We start from the raw sequence: 18,201 nt of genomic DNA on the forward strand, positions 1-18,201 counted from the left end.
ACAGTTGTATGTGTGTAGCAAAAAGTTTGGGGAAATGTTCAGGAAGCAGTTACCAGGCCGCTCTCCAGAAATTCCTGGAGTCCTGGGAAAACACCACCCAGCTGCACCTCTGAGTCCCTAGGTGGGTTGTGGAGGGTCCTCTTGGCAGCACCTTGTGCTGTAACAGCAGACATGCCTCCAGCCAACCAAAAGTCCCCAACCCGTGCCCACCACTGAGCCTGCCCTTCCGCATCCCTGGGAAACGCCCCCAACGTGGCCCCACATGATGACTAGTGCCACCCCTCCCCCAGCCACAGCCACCAGGCCTGCAGGGCAGGCAGGGTCATTACTGAGTTCCCATGAAGGGAGTGTTTATTATTGTTGTAGGTTTGATGCTGATCCCAAAAGGACCTAATCAACAGGTAATAAGACCTCCTGGGAGAGATTAGAAACCTCAACTTTAACCCTGATGTAACCACAGCAAAGAAAGCCAGAGCCACTACAGGGCTGACCCTGCATTCCACAGGGGCCCAGAGAGGTGCTGGGGGCCGTGCTCAGGGATGGGCTGGGAAGGGAGTCTGAGGGAGCCGAGCAGATGGCCCATTCAAAATGCAGTTTACCCGGGAATGCACCTCTTCCTCATCTTCATCTTCCTCCTCCTCCTCCTCATGCCTCATTGAAAACCTGCACTACATGCATGGGATGCAGAAATCAACAGGCCAGGGTGGGCACTTGGCCCATCAGTTAAGACACTGCCCAGGACCCCCGCATCCCACGTTCCAGTGCCTGCAGTCGAGCCCTGCCTCCACGTCCTGCTCCAGCTTCCTGATACTGTGCGTCCTGGGAAGCAGCAGGTGATGGTGCTACCACCTGGGCCCCTGCCACCCACATGGGAGATTCAGTGCCGGGTTCACAGCTTCAGCCAGGCCCAGCCCAGTTGTGGTTGACATTTGGGGAATGACTCAGCAGATGGAAGATCTCTCTCTCTCTCTCTCTCTCTCTCTCTCTCTCTCTGTGTGTGTGTGTGTGTGTCTGTCTGTCTGTCTGTCTGTGTGTCTACCTTTCAGATAAGTAGAAATAAAAAAATGAATTTAACAAATAAATGAATAAGCCATGATCCTGCCCTCAAGATGTTCACAGCACTGTGGCATAGCGGGTAAAGCCACCGCCTGCAGTGCTGGCACCCCATTTGGGCGTCGGTTCTAGTCCCAGCCGCTTCACTTATGGTCCAGCTCTCTGCTGTGGTCTGGGAAAGCAGTAGAAGATGGCCCAACTCCTTGGTCCCCTGCACCCACATGGGAGACTGGGAAGAGACTCCTGGATCCTGGCTTCAGACCAGCTCAGCTCCAGCCATTGCAGCCATCTGGGGAGTGAACCAGTGGATGGAAGACCTTTCTCTCTCTCTCTCTCTCTCTCTCTCTGCATCTCTGCCTTTCAAATAAATAAATAGATCTTTAAAAAAAAAAAAACAGGTGCTCACAGCTTGGGAATTCAGACTGACTCTGCTGGGTCCGGGCACAGGGTGGGAACACAGGAGGGAATTCTTGAGTTCGTTGGCTGAGACGGTAAGCGCCCCAGCAAAGTGCACTGCAGTGGTGTCTTGCAGTATGTAGCTACAGCAGCATCTGTTAGCTGGGCATCACGCACGCTTACATTTCAACACTCACTTCTAACATTTTTTTGTCTGTGAAGCTGCTGTATGTGCCTTTCTTTTCTCTTCGGTTAGATGTAAATATTTGAAGCTAGTAATTAGTAGAAAAAATACAAATTTAAGTGTTTGCTTTTTGGTACTGCCTGTGACTCACCTTTCAAGCAGTTAGATGGGAAGTTGGTCCCATATATTAGCAAACCGAATAAGGCCTACTAAGATAACACAGTCATGACCCATTTTTCATTACCCTTGTGGAAACCAAGTGCGTTGTTACATAACTATCGCATGAGAACACCCTTGAGCTGGACCAAGCAACCGCACACGGGCGACACAGTTGTGGTCGCCGATGGACGGCTGATAAATGCTTTGATGACTTACACTTTCCAAGGCAGCGTCCCCACGATGAACGATGGTGCCTAGGAGAAGACGTGATATCCGCAAAGGCTAACTCAGCCCCACGTTTTTTCCAACTTGGGCAGAATTGCAACAGCCTCTCGATATCGTTGTGCAAGATTTTGCATCTTGCGTAAAACTAACTGCAAATGTCATGTCAGCTGGGTCAACTGATTTGAGCAGGCCCAAAAGCACAATAAAGATAGTGAAATTGGATGGCGACACGCAGGCCTCTCGCAGCTCAACCTTTGTGTCCTCAGAAGAGCGTTTGTCCGTAGAGAAGGAGCCAGCTTGCTTAACCCTGGGTCCTCATCCTGCTGGAACAAAAGTCCTGGAAACCAGACACTGGCATCATGCAGAAACCGCTGTGCGTCTGAAGTCTTCGCAGAGCCGGCAATGAGTGCCGACTCCATTCAGAGAAAACGGGAAGTTAAGTTCCGCAGACTCCTGCTGGACAACACATCTAGGCACCCGGCCTCTGGCACCACGGAGTGTGGAGGGAGAACAGGACCCGTGTCCCTAGGAAGCTGGCGCGCTCATTGAAGGGAACAGGCAGGAGTGGTTGTAACACCCTGACAAGGCCAGGTGTAGAACTGAGGGAGCCCCTCATAAGCCTCGGGTACCAGGGGCCTGGGGAGGACTCAGGATGAGTAGCTGGGTGCTCATGGCGGAGGGGATTCCCTGGCCCTGGGGCTGGGGTTCCAGGCAGAGGGCGTGGCACCTACAGAGGCACAGAGAAGAGGGAAGGCTGCAGCCAGAGAAACCTTGCTTATAACGATCTTGGAGGCCAAGAAAAATTTTTGATCTGGAAAGCCATGAAATCTATTTTTTTAATTTAACAACACACTAACAAATAGAATGCTAGAAAAATTACAGCGGTGGGCAAAGAAACATCCATGAATGGCTGAGTGTGAAGATGTGGCATTGTTGCACACCCCCGTTCCTCCCACTGGACGCCGGCCTTGCTCCTGTGTCCTCGGAACTGCCCAGCCACAGACCTGGCTGACAGCTGTCTGCCGTCAGGGAGCGCACAGTCAAGCGAATGACGCACATATATTCAGTCGACTGTGTGGTGATGGAAGCAAACCCAAAACACAACAGGAATGCGTGAGGAGGCCCAGGAGAGCTCCTGAACCAAGTGATGGCTCAGCTGCCTGCTGAAAATCAGCCAGGGGGCAGCGCCATGGCGCAGTAGGTTAATCCTGCACCTGCGGTGCCGGCATCCCCTATGGGCATCAGTTCGAGTCTTGGCTGCTCCTCTTCCAGTCCAGCTCTCTGCTATGGCCTGGGAAAGCAGTACAAGATGGCCCAAGTCCTTGGGCCCCTGCATCCACGTGGGAGACCCGGAAGAAGCTCCTGGCTCCTGGCTTCGGATCAGCTCAGCCCACTGCGACCATTTGGAGAGTGAACCAGCAAATAGAAGACCTCCCCCCCTCACCCCATAACTCTACCTCTCAAATAAGTAAAAATATTTTTTTAAAGATTTATTTTATTTATTTGAAGAGTTACAAAGAGAGAGAAGGAGAGGGAGGGAGGGAGGGAGAGAGAGAGAGGTCTTCCATCTGCTGGTTCACTCCCTAGTTGGCCACAACAGCTGGAGCTGTGCTGATCCAAAGCCAGGAGCCAGGAGATTTCCTCCAGGTCTCCCACATGGGTGTGGGGGCCCAAGGACTTGGGCCATCTTGTACTGCTTTCCCAGGCCATAGCAGAGAGCTGTATTGGAAATGGAGCAGCCAGGACTCGAACTGGCACCCATATGGGATGCCGGCACTGCAGGCAGCAGCCTTACCCACTATGCCACAGTGCCAACCCCAGTAAAAATCTTTAATAAAAAAATTCTCAGGAAGTATCTTGATAGGGGCCGAAGACAGGAGCAGGAACTCTCCAGAGAGCTGCCCCAAGACAGGCATGGTCTGGTTGAAGGACGAGGGAGAGTCTGGTTGCTTGAGTGCCTGGAGGCTGGGGTCCTGAGATACACCTAGCCCAGGATTAAGCTTCACCCAGAATTGTGACCCAAGGGTGACTTCACCAGGATGCAAACTGAGGAGCACCAGGGCCCCATGGCTACCATGCAGTGAGCACCCAACACGCTAGAACCCTAATCAAGAACTCTCATGTGTCCTTGGCTCATGTCTCCCTTGGCTTTCACCAATGTATTCCTACTCCCCTTTTGCACAAAAGTAAATTGGGGCATACCAAGGATAGGAAGTTGCTCAAGTTCACCTAATAAATGATAGAACTGGGTTCTGACCTCAAGCCCAGGTGTTTGTTTTATTTTTAGTCTTAGCAAATATAGGTAAATTGAAAGAGATACCAAGCAGAGACAGGCTGGCTGTGCTTATGTGAAGGTGCTTTGGAAAGCTGAAAAACATAAACAAACATCACTGCATGTGAGCGGGTGGCCTGTGAATAAGAAATTCCCTTGTTCAATTCAATTCAACAAATAATTGTCAAAGCACTCAACGTTATGTAAGGTTCTATGCTACAGGAAAAGCCAAGGGGACTAACAAAGAAATTTACTTTTGGAGCTTCAAGTCCAGTGAAGAAACAGATAAGGATGCATAGGTATTTTCCACAAAGTGGCTGGGAAATACGTGTTGGGAAGTGAGGGGTCCCGAGCCTGAAGCAGCAGCATTGGGGATGCACCTGACAGAAGCTCACAGGATGGGTCCAGGTGGGGATGGACGACACTGAGCAGGGGCGGCCAGTGGGGTGAGGATGACAAGAGGGTCGGGGTTGGAGGCCTGGGCTCTGCAGAGCAGCAGTGTCATTAACAAAGATAAAGAGGTCAGGAAGGCCTGACTGCATCTCTGTCTGCGAGTGAGACGGAGTGCGGAGCGAAAGCCGAACTTCCAGGAGCCCTGGATGGACTGTTCTTAGAGGAGTGCTTCTTGTCACTCTGCCCCTAGGAGACCTCTGGCCCGGTCTGGAGACTCTGCGGGTTGTCACACATGGGGCAGGGGATGCTACTGTATCCAGTGGGAGGCACCATGGGATCTCTACAGCCATGGATCAGACCGTGTCAACTCTTGAATGTATAGTGGCTGATATTGATTTGTTCATTGTATAAATTCTCTTTAGCACTTACCTTGGGCTACAGACCATTCTAGAACACCAGGGCCATCCATCTGCTGCCCTCTTTTTTCTGCCCTGTCCAGTCCTCCTCTGCTCACCATCCCAACCCTCAGAAACTAGGAGAAGGAAGATGATGGAAACAGAATGAAACACAGCTGGTTGGTGGAGCCCTGGAAATTGTCCAGTGCCCCTCCGCTGAATGCTCCTTACCCACGTTCATGGCTGATTATCCTGGTGAGATGGTGAACTTGTACATAGTATCCGAGTCCTCCGGACAGTGTTCCCAGGAAAGGGAATTCCTCTGAAAGAGCCCCAGCTAGCCAGATGCAGAAGCTCCCCAGGATGACAACAGCCATGGCAGGTGCTGATGGTAGACCAAGCAGCCCAGACGAGCCTGAGCACCTGAGCTGTCCCTGCTTCTTCTCTCCCCCGACTCCACGCCTGTTACTGCTAAGCATCGGACACACAAAGCTCACCTCTTAATATTTCCAAATGATACTGTGTTAAGAGCTTAGCTGTCTGGTAGGTGACAAAAGTTTTTTTAAAAAAAATAAATAAAACAACCCTGAAAACAAGAATTGCTATTCAAAGCAAAGTATTATTTTAGGGTGACATTATTTTTTAAATTCACAGTTTTCATTTGTTATAACATGTAGCAGTTCTGTGAACACACAGATAAGAGGATACAATAGATATTTGACAGTGCAGTTCTCAGAATATTTGCATATCCAAGAGATTATTTCAGCAAGTATACTTAGGCTGACCCTATTAACCATTCACAATATTTTGTCTTGAATCCAATTCACACTCTATAGACATGTCCAATTCACATTTCAGCTCTTACACTATTTTCCCTTTTAGACTTTATATTAGGAAATAAATCCATAACATCAAATGTCATGACAACATCTGCTGTGGCTGACATGATTGAAAGGGAATTTTACTCATCCCAGGTAATTCTGCTGCTTAATTTGTTCTGTAGTGTGCCTGAGAAGCCAGCTGTTCCGTCAAGTCCAGTGTAATGAGTGGAGGTCCCCAGTGCAACTTCGCCACCGGGCCCAGCCTTGGCAGTGCCACAGGGTCACTACAGGCAGTCCCCTGAAGCCAGAGTGGACGGGATGACTGGACAGGGCTTCCTGGGCATGCCGGCTTTGCCATGTGTGTGCAGGCAACTCTGCCAAGCTAGCAGGCAGATCATTCAGGGTATATGAGGGTATCTCCGAAAATTAATGGAAAACCTAAGTTTTTGTAGTGTAAAAGCTTTTTGAAATCCATTCTTAGTTTTTTCCTGGTAAATTAGCATTTTTCATGCGTGGTTTTCAAAAAAAATTTTTTGCACCAACGTTAACAGCTTTCAATTCCATTTTTTCCATTCACTTTTCAAAGTGCCCCCTTGTCTACTGTGCAATGACCTTTTCTGAGAAAATATAGGACAGGAGCTTAGCCACTTGTGTACCCCTGTTCTCAGCAGCTAAAAGGCAGAAGCAGCTCTAGTGTCCATCAACAAATGTGTGGATACACAAGCCGTGGCTTATATATCCAGTGAAATATTAGTTAACATAAAAAAGAATCAAGTTGGGATACATGCTATGACACAGATGCACCTTGAAAACGCTATGCTAAGTGAGACAAGCCAGACACAAAAGGACAAATATTATATGAAGCCATTTATAAAAAAAAAAAAAAAAAAAACAGAATAGCAAATGCACGGAGACAGAGAGGAAAGGAGAGGGTCCAGGGGCTGAGGGGGAACAGAGTAGCAACTGATTGCTTAATGGGTACAGAGTTCCCGTTTAGGGTGGTGACAAATCTTGGAAATAAATAGTGTCAATAGTTGCACAACACTGTGAACTGATTAATGCTACTGAATGCTACACTTAAAAAATGGATACAGTGGTTCATGTGACATTGCATGTATTTTACCATAGTGAAAAGTTAAATGACTTGAAATATATACATACATATGTATGTATATGTGTGTATATATATATATGTATATATATGGCCAGATAATATATGTATATATATGGCCAAAAGCAGCCAATTCAGTTGAAAAGGATCACGTGGCCGCTGGGTGGTGCAGCAGCTGAGCTGCCGAGTGGGACGCTGGCACAGCACCCTGGAGTGCCTGGCTTCAGGTCCCACTTCCACTTCCAGTTCCAGCTTCCTGCTGATGCCCTGACTGGGGGGCAGCACAGCAAGTGATGGCTCGAGCACCTAGGTCCCTGCCACCCATGTGAAAGAACCAGATAGAGTTCCTGGCTCCTGGCTCTGGCCTGGCTCAGCCCCAGCCACTGTGGGAATTTGAGGAGTGAACCAGCGGATGGAAGATCTCTCTCTTCTTTCTCAAATAAAATAAATTTTTTTAAAGAAGTCTTGAAAGCTATAAATGGAAAATTAAACAGACAGAAAGGAGAAAAGACAGAAGCGGTGGTCTCAAAACGGCTCTCTGCAAGCTGGCTTGGAAGGCAGCACAGTGGCTCTCGTCCTCCCGCGCAGCTCACCCTGCAGCTGTGTGGCTGCTGACAGCGTGGCCTCCGTGGCTGACTGCAAGCTCGCAGCTCCTACTTTGAGGACGAAGGTGCCCGGCTCCCTCGGCTGGGTTCCCATCTGTGCCAACAGGCCTGACGTGAGACGAGCTTCTGGAAGAAGCCTGTGGCCAGGCGAGCCGCTGCCTCCAGGAAGGTTCTGGCATGATGTCAGCCTCTGCCTGCGCCTGCCCTGCGTCCCCACCACGTGCTGGGAGTCCTGTGTTTTCGTGGGCTGAAAAAACATGAAGGGACACAGCAGGCGCACCCGTGGAGGACAGAAGGGCAGTCCCCTGAGCTTTGAAGGACCTGCCGCCCACCCTGCTGGCCCCTCCCGCTTCTCCCTGCTGCCCTCCGCGGACAAGGGCTGCTTTCGGAACCCGTGCTAGGCGCCCGAAGCCGGCGCAGGCAGGCAGCGGAGCAGGCGGGCGGGCAGGAAAGGGTTTCCAGGTCCCCAGGGGCCGGTAATCACATCCTCCAACCAGGTGCCGGCAGTAGGGCTCTTTGCTTCCAACCTTCCTGGCCCAGGGCCAGCGTTTCCAGGCCTCCCTCCGCCCCACGGCTCCTTCCCGTCATCTTTCCACCCAGAAGCCTGTTAACTGTTTTCCTGTGCTTTTTATTCCTATTTCCAGGCACCCCGTGTGCGTTAAACTTCAAAGAAAGTTTGCAGCAATAAGCACAAGGCTGTAACAAGTGGAAGCGCCAAATGGCCGTGCTGAGAACCGTTTGTTAAAATGAAGGGGCTGGGACTCCTTTTTTTTTTTCTTTCCTCCTCTTCTTTCAAACCAAGTTGCATTTGTGCCTGGATCAAGTTGCCCGGTATCAATCCTGAAATTTGTAAAGATGAAAAGCAGAACAGCCACCCAATATTTAAAATGTGAAATGATTATGAAATGGCACCAGGCCAATGTTTATGAATCATTGAATATGATCATAAAATCATAAAAAATAATCACCAAAAGGTAAATAAATTACCCGGCTTACTGCGTATTTTCACGTAGGGCCTGACACAAAAGCTGCGCCATGAATGATTTATACCTGTTTTAACAATAATACTCATTTTACTGAAAGACGGTCAGCACTTGGACTGCCGTGGGCAGCGTGCCAGTTGTCGAAAGGTTAATGTTTCAGCAGCAATACATTAAATTATGAATAATACCGGTCCCAAAATGGAAGGTTATTAGCTCAGTGTGCTTAATTAGCCCAGCTAGAACTGTGCCATCAAGAAGCAGTGCCCATTACTTGAGCGGTAGCTCTGATGGGCCAGGGCAACATCGCTGGTCCCGGAGATAGGCAGTGTGTGGGCGTGTCTTCTGTGAAACCGCGTCTCCAGGGCTGGTTCTCGGGAGGTGGAACCCGCCTATTGTTTATCCTCAAGGACTTTCCAAAAGCAAAGAGGAGATTGCCTGGATAAGCTTGGTGTTTGGCAACACAGACGTGGCTCAATCTGCCTCCATGTCTGTTTGCTGCTGCTGCTGCCCCTGCGCCCTACCAAAGAAGTGTCAGGTACGAGGCACAGGTGGGCAGGACACGGGCACTCTTCCAACACAGGTGCTTACTGAATGGCTGCTACATGCCCAACACTTGCAAAATAGGAAACAAACATGTCTTTAGATCCACTCGAGGGAACAGATAACCAAGTTGAACAACTAACCATGTGGTTCTTGCGTTAATTACACTCACGTGACTGCTATGGAGCGTGGCTTTAGCATGCCAACACCTGGCTAGGAGTTGGGGTGGGGTTCTTGACAAGAGCTACGTTTGCTCTCTTTCTAGAGGGTGGGTAGGAATGAGCCGGGTGAGTCTCAAGGAAAGGACCTTCCCGGGAGGGAATGTTTTAAACCACGCCTGGGTCTCCAGGAGGAACGGAGCCAGAGCAAAGTCAGCCATTGCTTACATGGAGTATTGGCAAACCACCTGCTGGCCAGGGCTGCAAGAGAGCTGCTGGGCACCTATCTTGTGTGTGCATGTGTGTGTCCACGCTCAACCCCACAACCCTCCCCATGTGCTGGGCCAGTCCTGGCACTGCCCTGCCAGGTGCTACAGTTCCACACTCACAGGCCCGGGGCTCACCCGAGCCGTGCCGGCCCCACCGCTGGAGCTGAGCTGTCTGCACCGCCGCCCACCGCTACTTAGTACTATTAGTAGCTTGTTTTTCTAAGCCCTAAAATTCATTTTCTTTTCCCGCCTCGCTTCCAGAAAAATAAATAAAAGTGAACACATCACTCATTTAAGACGAGGAATGGAATTTAGGTTGCGTTTTTCTTTCTATTTTTATGATTAGTTAGAATTTTCCTGGGAACGCCGCCAGGAGGGCATTATGGTGAGATAATGTCCTGTATTTAATCGGTACTGCAATGGCGAGCTGCGCTCTGTGGGGAGAGGCCGAGCTAACGCATCCTACTGTCCCGTTTTCAGGAGACGACCGCACAGCGCAAGATGAAGACGAGACTGACAAGTGGCACAGCTCCAGGCTGGAGTGACGGCCGGCGAGTGGACAGGGTGCGGTCGTGACCCCAGCTCTGCTCGCAGGACCTGCTGGCCCGGAGAGCCCTGGAGACTCCAACTGTGTGAACAGGGCCCCCAGACTGACCAAGGTGACCAGCTGGCGTGCCGCAGCTCCTGGACTTTCCCAGCGTCTTCTTCCACACCTGACCGACGTCTCTTGGCCGGAGCACGCTTGTGGCTGTCACACGTGCATCTTTTCCCTTTGCAACCCAAACACCATGTGCCAAGGGAGGCCCGAGGCCTTTAACTGAACCTGGAGGTCAGCACCAGGTAGGACCAGAAGAGCTCCTTCTCTCTGCGCGCATGCGGCCACCCCCAGCTCCCCAGTACTGGTGCTGCAGGCGAGAGCGGGCGCTTGGCAATTAGCTGAGCCGATCTTGTTGGCACCGTTGTTTGGTCCTTGGCTGACAAATGAAAGGCTCTCTGGCTGTGCTGAACAAGGAAAGGCCATCTTGGAGAGACGCCTTAGCGAGCTGTCTGAGGAGAAGGAAGGAAAACGGGAGCTTGGGGGCAGAGAGGGGCGTGTTCACCTGGGAGAAGGGGCGTTCACCCAGGGAATGGCGGCAGGGGTGCAGATTAGCCTTTGTCTGCAAATGGTGTGGGTGGCCTGGAAGGCCGGAGCGTGGTGTGGCGGGCACGCAGAGCCTTCCGGATTTTACTGTTGTCCCCATTAAACCCGGGGTCTGCAGGAGCTACTGCACAGGTGAGGGATGCCTCGAGCAACCCATAAATAGCGGAGTGAAGACAAACTGTTTATTGCTTAGCCTCATGAAGCCCATATAAACGCTCTCCCAGGGGCGCGAGAGCAGGCGCGAGCGGGAGCCGGCCCGCGTGTGTGTCCCGGGAGCGGCATCCCAGACACCGCGTTCGCGCTTGGCTTCCTTCTATGAAGGCGCCTGTTTGATGGCGCGTCCTGGAACAGCTCATAGCCGGTGCAGCAAACCCTGTGCACAGACAGAGCTTGCTTTTCCTCCTTCCTTTTCCTGTTTGCGGGGAGAATGAGGCCTTTCTCTCCTCGGCCCCTCGCGCTCCCCAAAGTTGTCTCACGAGGTCATTGCCAGCTGACAGGGCTCCTTTCAGTGCCAGGTTTGGGTGGAAACAATACGCTGCTTTCTGGGGGGCTGGTGAGGCCTTGGGCCTGACCGGCCGGCCCTAGATTCAAATGGGCTGTTGTTTCCGTCGGTTTCTTCAGACAGCTGGCTCTCTGTGGTGCAAAACTGCAGTCTTCATGCATGGGCGTGTGTGTGTCTGTGTGTGTGTGTGTGTACACGTGTGATATCTACATGCCAGCGGGGCCAAGCAAGGGAAGGGTGATTGGAGATCTTCGGGTCTGGTGTTAAGCCAGGGTTGGCCACTCACTAGCTGTGTGTCCTTGGACACGTTATGAAGTTACTTACTATTTAGTGTCCTTAATCCCGGCTCGTCCATCTGTCATAGCTTCACGTGCACACGTTCATGGGCTCTGTGATCACGAGGTGCCTGTGTGACTGTATTCACCAGTGAGCTTGCGAGCCCTGCACTGAATGCCGTGGAGGTTGGCAGAGCTGGTTTCTGAGAGCTGAGGAGACGTGTTGAATGTCCTGTCGACGGTCTCCATCACGGGCTTTATTGGTTCGCCGAGGCGAGTGGAGAGCAGTGAGAAGTGGAAGGAGCCTAGCTCGACGAGTTCTAGCATCTTGCAAAATCCTTATAGGTCTTCGCAGGGTTTCCAGCGGCAGTGTTCTTGCGTACCGCTGATTTAATATTTGGAGAACCAAGCAGCGCTTTCAAAAACTGTGTTCTGGGAATTTCTGAGTGAGGGCCCCGTCCTGCAAACTCCTGGGGCTGATGAGGACCACCAAACAGACGAAACCAGGTCACGGAAACTGAGGTTGACTGTTTTGAGTCGTTGTGAGGAATGATCAAACCCCGCAGGAAACGGCTAGCGTGAGCGACAGGACTCAGGAAGGCCGGTGCCTGGGATGCTGGGAGCCGTCTGGCACAGCCAGGCAGGCTGCTGTTGGCTGGCTGTGCAGGAGTGTGGCCCACTCGGCACAGTGTGCTGGCCTTCCAGGAAGGTAAGTCACTCACTGGTCCAAGAAAGAGGGATTCCCTGAGGAGCCGCCAGCGAGGACAGGGAGAGCCAGCCCGGGAGCAACCGAAGGCCACGCCAGCTCCTGTGTGGACCTCCACGCGGTGGGCCCCCCCACGCTGCCTGGCCCGTGTCCTTTCTGAAAAAGGCGGACTGTCGCTCCCCCTCTTCGTGGAGGAACGACACTAAACCCTGCCTAGGCTTCATATCCGAGTCACGGCACCATTATGTCGCTCCCCCTCTTCGTGGAGGAACGACACAGGACCCTGCGCTGTTCTTTCGTCTGCTCGGCCCTCCCCGGGTTTGCTGCTGGTTCTTCCCGGGTTGGCTACTATCCCTTCCACCTCCGTGGAAGGGCAGTCCCCTCTTCGTGGAGGAACGACACAGGACCCTGCGCTGTTCTTTCGTCTGCTCGGCCCTCCCCGGGTTTGCTGCTGGTTCTTCCCGGGTTGGCTACTATCCCTTCCACCTCCGTGGAAGGGCAGTTCCCCCTGGCCGCATTCCCCACTTCCGCAGGGGAGCGGCACACCGCCGGCCGGCTCTCTCGGGGGCTGCACAGGTGTTCCCCTTAGATGTTCCTCTTAGATGTTCCTGGTGCATGCCGTCTCTCTCCTCCTTTATAGTCCTCCTCTGCCAATCCCAACTCGGCTGCCCACACGCCGAGTACGCTGCTCTCCTCCAATCAGGAGCAGGTCCTGCTGTTTATTGGTTGAACTGGAGGCAGCTGGGTAGAAGCTGTTTTCTCCTCTCCCAGCGCCATATTGTGGGAGAGCAGATGCATAGAATAAGTCTTAATTTGAGTAATTTAGTCTAGTCCGGGTTGCTCCCCACAGCGGACCCTGCTCTCTGCCTGGATACAGGGGTCTTTTTTGCTTCTTTCGGCTCCTTTTCTGCCTTTTTCTCTTCTCCCTTGCCCCCTCCCCTCCCTTCCTCCTCCCACAAACCTGTATGGGACACAGCCTCCATGACGGTCACGGAGCTAGCACCCCGTCCTCTTCTATCAGTACTCAGAGCCAAAGTACTGAGTTCACAGTACTTTCCTGCCCTGAAAATATCATCACGTGGACAGATAGCCCCGCATGTGCTGTAGATGGAGTTGTGTGAACGTGGAGTGCACAGAGTGGGGAGAAAGGAACTCGGCCCGGAGGGGACGCTCAGAGGCTGTGTCAGGCTGACACTGACGCAGAGCGGGCAAGGAAGATGCAGGCGATGCGGGAGCCACCGGTAGATCTTTTGTGCACTGTGCCTGGAACTGGAGAAGGAAGCAAGGCTGGAGATGAGCCTCAGCATGGTGTAAGTTCAGGAGTATTTCCTCACCCTCTATCTGGCAGTCAACTGCCCAGGTCCGGACGCTCCGGCTGGCGGAAGCTCCAGATCCTGCCAGTCATTAACAAAAGAGTCACGTGCGTTACGAAACGTTTCCTCGCAGGGCAACATGGCATCTCAGGCCCTGGGTCTGCAAGGAGCCTGGGTCATCTATCCTGTCTAGGAATGAAACGTAAGCCATGGGACTTCTGCCGTCAGAGACCCGCCGCGGGACGTGGCAGTCAGTGCCGGGTTAGTGGGCATCGTGGCCACCCCATCTGTGGTTTGCTCCCTGTGGGGTCCCTGATGTGGTTACATTAGAGACTTTGTTCAGTGACGCAGTTGGCTTCGTGTTGGCCCAGCTCTGTCCTATTTGATTTCTCCTTGGCAACAGATTGTGTAGATTAGGAGAGGCAGGTCTGTCATCAGGAGGAGAGACACAGCCTTTGCCTTTGGATGTGTGTGGGTGTCTGAACCTGGGGCCATGTTTCATCCAAATGAGGATGCCCTAACCAACCCGAGGGCCTTCCAGCAAGCCACACCCTTCTGCTTCCCGCTCTTTCTGACTACACTCTGTGTCTGCACCCCCACCTTGAATACCAAGTGAGGTGAGCCCCCTTTCAGGATCTCAGGAGCCTGGAATCCCCCTGCAACTGGCCAGCACCATCAAGATCAGACGGCTGGCCTTGTGATAGAAGTGACACCTTATAGCCCTGCGCCCTTCACACTGGCCTCTCTATCTCCTTGGTGTCCGTAGTCCATGCACTCCAAGACCCACTTGATAATGGTTTAAATTTTGTTCAGTTACCTAAGCACATGTCCGCACTACCTATTCTGACCTGCCATACCTGCCTGGTCCCCAAAACCTCCAAGGCTGCATTCCTGCTGGTGGCTTTGCCCCATGCATGCCTCCTTTCCATACCTAGACCCAACGCTGAGATAGAATGCATTCAAGTGATGCCTCGGATAGTCCAGGCTGTGTGTTATCACAGAGCTGCTAAATACAAGTCCTGGAAACATAAGAAATGGAAGCATGGCTTGGCTGATCACCTTTCTTGTCCCTTACAATTTACAGCATTGCCTGGTCTTTAGTAAGATCTCAGAGTGTGCTGGAATTTGGTGACCCTATCTTTTACTCCTGGTAAGGGCCCAGAGTGACACAAGCAAAGTAATCTTCTCCATGAAAGACGAACAAACGCCACTTGCTTAGAGAGTCTCATAAGATTCTCATCTGTCGTGTCCCAGTTTTAATTAGAGTTATAATCATCTCTCAGGGGGTATCTCGGGGCTTCATTGAATCTACCAGCTTCCCCTTGATGCATGAAACTCGTGATGTTTAAAATATTGGCCATATCAGAAATGATAGCAGTGTGGGAACAGCGTAGGGGGGGTTCAGGCGGAAGGACTTCCCCTTTCACTCCAAGAGGATGAGCTGTTTTTGGAGTCAGCACAGAAAGCAGCACTTATGCCAGGTGGGGTTTGTTCCACGTCTGCCTCCCATTCCTGAATCATCACGGTTCCCAGTTACATCTTTAAAAGTTGTCATTCACAGCCCATATATGACCATGAACATGGCTCACTGGTGCTCCTTACAGGATCCTACTGAGCGGCCGCCGCCTGCTGCGCTGCCATCCCATATGGGTGCCAGTTAGAGTCCCAGCTGCTCCACTTTCGATCCAGCTCCCTGCTAATGCGGCAGAAGATGGCCGGAGTGTTTGGGCCCCGGCCACCCATGTGGGAGACCCAGGTAGAATTCCAGACTCCTGGCTTCAGCCTGGCCCAGCTCTGGCTGTTGCTGCCATCTGGGGAATGATCCCATAGAAGGAAGATCTCTCTCTCTCTCTCTCTCTCTCTCTCTCTGCCTTTCAAATAAAATAACAAATAAATCTTAACAAGAGAAGATCCTACCGAGCTGCCTCTCTCCATCGGTAGAGAAGGAGGCTGCCCCCAGTGGATGTCATCGAGATCCCCTGCAGTCGGCTGCCCCAAACGCAGGCCTATAGCCGTAGAGAGCATCCCAGAACTCTTCTACTTCCATTCAGACTGCCATCCAAATCCGTCCACTGGGTCAGGCACTCAGGCCTGGCACCTTTGCCTCGCAACTATCTTCCTGTGCTGTCACCTGTGACTTACTCCCCAGATGCACAGCAGGCAATTAGGACCCTTTAAAATGAACCAGCACTGTTAGCTTTGGGGCCGGAGCCACAGTCCTAGACTGAGAATGCCCAATAGGGATGCTCCTGATACTGGTAACATGAAGTTTTATTTCTTGATATTGCCATTTTGAGTCAGATAATTCTTTGTCGATGGAGGGAGTCTGCCTTGTTCATTGTACTATATTCGTTTGTACCCCTGATCCTTACCAAAAATGTCTCTGGAAACTTCCAGATATCCCTGGGGTCAGAGGTAGGGGGGGAGTCACCCCAGGTGGGAACCGCTGCCTTAGGCTTCTTGTGGAAGAGGGGTGTGGACCTGGCTGTGGGCTTCTGCTCAGGGAGTGAGAGCTAGAGTATCTGAGCAACTCGTCTGGCTTCTAAGAAACAGGAAACACATGACCCGCGAGAAAGCCGCTCAGCCCATGGAAGCCAGAGGCCCTGGCCGCACTCCTCACACCTGCTCACCGCTCTGTCTGATGTATCAGAGAGTCCCTCGGTGTGTGACCAGTCCTGATGTCCAGGAAAGCAGTGACACAGAGGGAAGCTCCATTTCCTTGTCCAGCTCGCCCAGGTCCTACTGATGCACTCAGTGTCGTCACGGGGCGTCTCATCAGAAGTAAGATCCTTAAAGAAAAACCTACTGCATGCTATGCTGACTTAGATGACTCCACTAAGGCAATATTTTTTTTTTTTTTGTAAAACCACCGTTCCTGTGTCTGATTTGGCCCTTACAACAGATCTAAGGAAGCTGTGATGTTTCAGAACTGTGTCATCACTTCTTAGTGTTTTCATCACACTGCATTTCAAAGAATGTCTTTTTCCAAGGAGCTCAGTTTTATATGCAGTGACTAAGAAAGTGTGGGGATCAGGGAGCTTTGTCCAGGCATACCACTTCCCTCATGCCTTCGAAACACAGTCTGCCAATACTCACAGTAGGGTCGGCTTTCATCTTATATAAAAATTGGAAGTAAATTAGTGGGAATAAAATGTAAAATTCACTCATTCATTCAAAAGAGAAGCTGCTGAGTAGAATACTGCACTAACTCTGAGATATTCAGAGGCATCTGACATATAACCGGGAAGTCCAACAGCTCTTTATCTGGTGCTAGGGCCAACAGGTGGATGACAACACATATAATTACAGGTCATTATGCCACGGCAAAGACGTGGAAAACAGGGCCACAGAAAACAGTGGCCTCTGCACACTGAAGCCCATTGCTTGACCACAGATGGTGGACACGTGTGTCAATGGCATGACCCATGAGAACACTTTGCTACCTTCATGAACAGGGTTGACATGTACCAGTCAGTCAGGGAAATGTAGAAGACAAAGAATGGGTCGAGTTTAGCAAGATGTTTGGTAATATATATGAGAGTACTTCCAAAAGTTCATGGAACATGGAACTGAAAGCCTGAACTTATTCTGGTGGAAAACTTGATTTTAAAATCCATGCAGTTTTTTTCATAATATGCATTTTCCAGGTGTTATGAGAAAAATTGCACCCCCAGATTTTTTGCACCAAAATCAGCTCCCACTTTTAATTCCATTTTTCCACGAACTTTTTGAAGTACCCCTATAGTAAATTGATGGTTTGACCATTTATCTCATGGGAATGAAGAAGAATGAGTTTGTTAGTATTGGCTGACTAATTGGTGCCAATGTGGAGGACAGTCATTCTGTGCTGGGACATTAAGGTTTTGGCCTCTTATTTTTTAAAAAAATTATTTATTTATTTATTTACTTATTTGAAAATCAGAATTACATACAGAGGTGCAGCAGGTTAAGCATCCACCTGCAACAACTGGCCATTCCATATGGGCACCAGTTCTAGTCCCAGCTGCTCCACTTCCGATGCAATGCCCTGCTAATGCACCTGGGAAAGACTGCAGAAGATGACCCAAGTGCTTGGGCTCCTGCCACCCATGTGGGAGACCCAGACGAAGCTCCTGGCTCCTGGCTTCAGATGGAAGATCTCTGTCTCTCTCTCTCTCTGTAATTCTGCCTTTCAAATTACTAAATAAATCTTAAATAAATAAAGTAGCTGAGATAGCTTGGGCTGCTGCACAAAATATCAGTGGCTCGTGGTGAGGGCTCTCCTGGGGTGAAGCACAAACATTCAGTCTCTGACCTCAAGCTTGGCGGGTCACCCCAAAGCAGAAGCTGTGCCAGCCACTCTGCACGCTGCGTCTTGGAGGTCCTCGAGTGTATGGAGGAATGTGGAAGAAGTGAGAAGCCAGGCCGCTGTGGTGGAGCGAGCAGACGTGGGCCACTGACATTTCCTCTTGGGCCACGGCCCTTTAAGAACAGCGTCAGACTCGCAACAGGAAGGCACAGGGACTCAGAACCAGGTCATGCGAAGCGCAGTTGCAGGAAGTGGCAGTTCCTAGCTCAGAAAGATCAGAGAGAGGTGGACGGCACAGGAAAAAGGGTGTCTGCACCAGGGAACCAAGCTTGCTCTGTGCGGCCTGATGCTAGGAGTCACGGGCTGCCACAAAAAGGGCGATTCAGGCTCCACATAATGACCATTCTTCCCG

At 51.2% G+C, this 18,201-nt stretch overlaps 1 protein-coding gene across 1 annotated transcript in view; it reads left to right on the top strand.

Moving 5' to 3' along the window:
* Positions 1–9,991: 9,991 nt before the first annotated feature.
* The window catches only part of ZFHX3 (zinc finger homeobox 3), a 281,912-nt gene continuing 273,702 nt past the window's right edge, over positions 9,992–18,201 (top strand). The window contains exon 1 of the mRNA XM_070062682.1: positions 9,992–10,404. The gene's annotated coding sequence lies outside the window, so the exon portion shown is untranslated. The remainder of the gene's footprint in view (positions 10,405–18,201) is intronic.

Source organism: Oryctolagus cuniculus, chromosome 18 (assembly GCF_964237555.1).
Source record: "Oryctolagus cuniculus chromosome 18, mOryCun1.1, whole genome shotgun sequence".
NCBI lineage: Eukaryota > Metazoa > Chordata > Mammalia > Lagomorpha > Leporidae > Oryctolagus > Oryctolagus cuniculus.